The following is a 5,013-nucleotide window of genomic DNA, read 5'->3' on the forward strand; positions in this document are numbered from 1 at the left end:
TGTTTCAACAATTGTTACATTGGACATTCACTTCGGTCATTTTGTTTCAGTTATAGTAACATCGGACATTTTGATTTGAGCACACAGCAAGCATGTTTTATTTCATTTTGTATCCACGTGCGTTGAACTGCTTTAACATGCAAATTGAACTGCTCATTTTGTTGCAGTGTGATAATCGCAGGCACCAGCTGTGCTTTGTTTTGATTCATTTGAAGAAGGAACGAATGACCTTCGGGGTTAAAGTCCCTCACAAACAACAACAATTTGATTCATTCAATGCCACGCCGTCACTTTTTCCCCTCCGTCTATGTATCCTATGTAACAACAGAAGGAGGGGAAACGTTGAGCTGTACATGGGACTTTTTGATTTCTCGCTGTTTCTCTTTCAATCTTCCCCCCGTTTCAATGCTGGTTTCGCCCACACTTGTTCGTGTGTGAGTTACCCAATGCACGACGGGTGGTGACGACTGTGTTCATTCGGCACCAGCCGTCGGCGCAAACAAGAAATAGCGGTGGGAAATGATGACGATGACGGCGCCGTCGATTGTGTTGTAGGAAACCAATGCCAAACAAATACATACAGCTTCTCCGCTCTTCGGTGAATGATTGCTCTGCAAATATATGTGCGCAAGTCGCGCATGCACGTTGCTCGTGTTGCTGCCGTGCCAAAATACAGTTTTGTGTACCTCGTTCTCTTTTTGTTATTAATATTAATATTAATATTAATATTTGAGCGTTATTCAATATTGCGAGGCAGAGCGACTCTGAAAATATCGACATTTTGTTGCGGTGTGCTAATCGGAGACACCAGCTGTGTTTTGTTTTGATTCATTCAATCCCACGACGTCACTTCTTCCGCTCTGTCTATGTGTCCTATGTAACAACACAAGGAGGGGAAACGTTGAGCGGTATGTAGGACATTTTGCTCTCTCACTGATTCTCCCTCAATTTTCCCCCCGTTTTTATGACGGTTTCGCTCACATGATCATGTGTGAGTTTCCCACTGCATGACGTGGTGGTGGTGACAGCTGTGTTGCAATCAGCACCAGCCGTCGGTTGAAACAAGAAATTGCGGTGGGGAATGATGACGATGACAACGCCGTCCATCTTGTTGTAGGAACTTGAGAAAGGAGCCCACGGCCGAGGGCATAGTAACGCGATGCGTCAAGCAGCGCGTGACGCGTTTTGTAAGATTTTCAGATAGGCGTTGTGTTACGCAATATATGACATAGTGACGCGTTTTGAATCGCTTGGGGCACAGCTACATAATCGAATATTCGCCAGAAAAATCAAAGAAATAGATGTTTTAGCAAGCCAGCTTAACATTTTTTATCATTAACAACATTTTAACTAAATAAAAATAGAATTCAGGCTGGTCATTAATCACGTACCTACGACTATTTTGACTATTCTCCCATGGTAAGATTTTTGTACGGAAATAAAAAAAATAATGCCGAGTATGACCTATCAACAAACATGGGGGTCTGTCCCATAAAACTTTATCAAAGTTTCAGTCACTTGTAGCTGATGCGCCACTTGGTGTCCCATGATTCTTATTCTTACATCATGCGACCTGCAGTAGTACCAAATTCCACTGAAACCTGTCCCAGAAATTGTACACGATGGTCCTGCTTCTATACACATACTTCACGATAAGCTTTTTAGCTAACAAAAAACTTAAAGTTTTTGCAACGAACACCATCATAAACAAAATGAAACAGCATCGGACGCGCGTGAAACCACTTCACGGAATGGTTCGACGGCGACTGCACGCGCATCGCATCGCGTTCACTTTGTCATGTATACGCGCTGCACCATGCGTTTTGCATTGACGCCTGCCAGAACTGTTCAGACGCAAACGCGTCGCGTTGCGCATCGCTTGACGCGCGGCGTAACTATGCCCTCGGCCCACGCCTAACAAATGCATACAGCTTCTTCATCTCTTCGGTGATTGATCGCTCTGAAAATATGTGTGAACAAGTCGCGCATGTACGTTGCTCGTGTTGCTGCCGGGAAGCATATTTATATGCTTGATCGATCATGCATCTGAATCAGATTGATACAATGACATCATGATGCTCGATCTTGTGCTCAATATCATTCCCCTATATGCACGCAATGCGCTAATGATATGAAAAGAGAAGTTGCAGCTAATCCAATCCAGCGAAACGGTAAAACATGGTATGGCAAAAAAGACCAAAATACAGTTTTGTGTAACTCATTCTCTTTTTGTCACTTGAGCGTTTTCAATTTTGCGAGACAGTGCGACTCTGAAAATATCGACTGAAATGACTGAGAACCAGTTATTATGGCATTCTATACATTTAAGTAGTGTCTCAGACACGCTTCTACAAATCATTCTACCTTTTAAACTCCATTTCAAAGCTTTATTCAGAAATGTCCAATGTAACATTAGAATCGTGTTTATTTATAAATGTTACATAGGACATGTGGTTGGTTTCTGATCAAAGGTCCAATGTAACAATTGATTAAAAGCGATGCAGTTTTTGAACATTGGTCATTTTGTTAAGCTTTTAATAGATTAATTTATTGTTAATATATCAGAACGAGTGTTCTAGTGTGCTGCTAAGTGGTGCAAACGCAAATGATTTGCAATGATAATCTCGATTTGTTTACATTTGTTACTTAGGACGTTTTGAAAAGTTACGCGAGATTTCACACATTTCAACAAAAAAATGTGGAACAACGCGATTTTTATGATGTTCGTATGCTTGTTCGTATGTTTTAAATCAGATGAGTAAAATACTATATATTTTTCGAGAGCCGAGTCAAATTTACTAAGCTACTGTGAAAATTGTTTTAAGCGTGCATTTCTGTTTTTGTTTTGCTAAACAGATACTGAAGTGAAAGACAAATCGTCGTCAATCCAGCGATCTGCACGAATTTTCACAATCTGGGATTGATTGCAATCCATTGGTGAGTATCTCATGCATTAATATTTCCTCTATCTTCTAAGAATTTCTGTTTTAATTCTCCCCAACAGCAGTCATTTTCTTAGACGAAGCGCCGGAATGGAAGTTCCGACAAGTTCCCGGGCAGCTGAAGACGAACATTTATGCTCAAATGTTTGCAAGGCCCATGTTGAAAACTTCACCACAGTGGAAACACTACACAACAGCGGGACGAGAAAGGATTTACGGACCGGTGTAAAAGCAAATACTTGTGTTCTTGTTGACGACACTCGAACGAATACTATTTATTCACAATATAAAAACAATAACAATTCGATTCGACAACACAACATAACATGAGTATGGTGTGTCCATATACGGTGGTTTGCGAATACCCCTTTAATGGGTAAAAATTTACCCATTTCAAATAGCACACATTTCTGTCAAAAAGTGGGTGAATTCAGAAATGAAAACGGGTAAATAACACCTGAGACGAGACTCGCGAAGTCGGTCTTCTTTTTCTACGGTTGCTAAGATTTTCTTCTTCGATTCTGTGTTTACACAAATTTGTGAGCAAGATGTTCAAGCTTTTACATGAACTCAATGGCAAAGATGAATTGCCGATTGCATCGTTCCAAGTTCAGAAAACCTTTTCAAGTTAAATTTCATATCCGCAAACGCAGTAAACATTGCCAATAACAAATGTTTTGCTTGTTTCGATTTAGTTTCGTCAGCGCAAATCAAATAGAATATTTCGCTGAATCAATTTTTTTTATGAATAATTCCAATACTCTCCACATATTCGCCCACAAAATCAACTGGCTGCATCTGACAGCAAAATCTGGGCTGCATTTGACGTTGCTTTTTTTCTCTTCGCGAGTCTCGTCTCAGATAAACACCCATTATGTTTTGGCCATTGCAGATTAAAAATGGGTATTTGAAAACTCATTTATGGGTGAAAAAATAGTTAAAGCAAACGTTGCAATATTCCATAGATAACACAGCTGCAGTTCCGAAGATTGAACATAATTATAAATCTTTAAATTCAACTTCCCTTTTTTTTGTAAATACAGCGACCAAAAAAGAGGTAAGTTTTTGACTTATATAGTAATGTTAAATTTATATTGATCTCAAACTACACAGACATTTCAGATTTTCCTGTTATTCCTGCCTCGGTTCCAGCCGGCTGCAGCAAAATTCCAACCATTGACAGAATGGAGGAGCTTATATATAGGCAAATATAATGCGCCACCGTCATAGAGGTCGCTGGAGACGAACGAGTGAAATGTCACTGAAAATGTTTGTTTACGTCCAAAATTCAATTCTTCAACCCAAAAATTTGTTCATAATTAATCGATTATTGAAATATTTTCCATTGGCACACTCATTTTGTACCATTATTCTTGCCACACGTGTGATTTCACAACAAATTTAACCACTAACAAAGAATCCGGAAGTTTATAACCTATGTTGCCAAACATCAATTTTCCAAGTTTATCCCACTAATTGTACATGAGCACTGACCGGATCTGTACATTTTCAAAGGAAAAAAAGTTTATTCTGTTTCTCAATGATCTTTGATCGTCTACAAAATAACTATTCCGAGAAAAAGTTTAAATTGTGTGGTCCTTCCTATGCTGCACACGGTAAGTTCTCAATCCAACCTCTTTTTTGCCGGTTCTTCTACTAGCCACCAGATGTCGGAGTGATCGTTTAGCTTTGAAAATATTTGCCTATTAACAAAATAAATGTATGTTTTAATATATTATATTTGTAAAATAATGCTTATTGTTTGTAATAAAAATGTATTTGTATTGCAATTTTATTTCAAAACACATTATTAAAGTTGAAGTTATGATAATTTGCTTTCCCCTTCCAAAAATGGGTAAATTTTTACCCCTTTTTATGCCGCAAGCGAGATTTACAAAAAGGGTAAAAATTTACCCATCATGTGACAGAAACCGCTTTTACCCCGTTAAAGAGTAAACCGTGTTTACTCATTAAATGTGGAGAGGCACTTCTAGCGGAAATGGGTAAATTTTCACCCATTAAAGGGTATTCTCAAACGACCGTGTAAAACATACAAGTTGTCTCGAGTGCG

The 5,013-nt window shown here is 38.9% G+C and overlaps 1 long non-coding RNA gene across 1 annotated transcript; it reads left to right on the plus strand.

Moving 5' to 3' along the window:
* Nucleotides 1-3,766: 3,766 nt before the first annotated feature.
* LOC110681109 lies at nucleotides 3,767-4,512 on the plus strand. The gene is made up of 2 exons (XR_002503097.1): nucleotides 3,767-3,999; nucleotides 4,056-4,512. It is a non-coding gene; the product is annotated as an uncharacterized LOC110681109 (long non-coding RNA).
* The last annotated feature ends 501 nt before the right edge of the window (nucleotides 4,513-5,013 follow it).

This window comes from Aedes aegypti, unplaced genomic scaffold (genome assembly GCF_002204515.2).
Source record: "Aedes aegypti strain LVP_AGWG unplaced genomic scaffold, AaegL5.0 Primary Assembly AGWG_AaegL5_hic_scaff_432_PBJ_arrow, whole genome shotgun sequence".
In the NCBI taxonomy this organism is placed as follows: domain Eukaryota; kingdom Metazoa; phylum Arthropoda; class Insecta; order Diptera; family Culicidae; genus Aedes; species Aedes aegypti.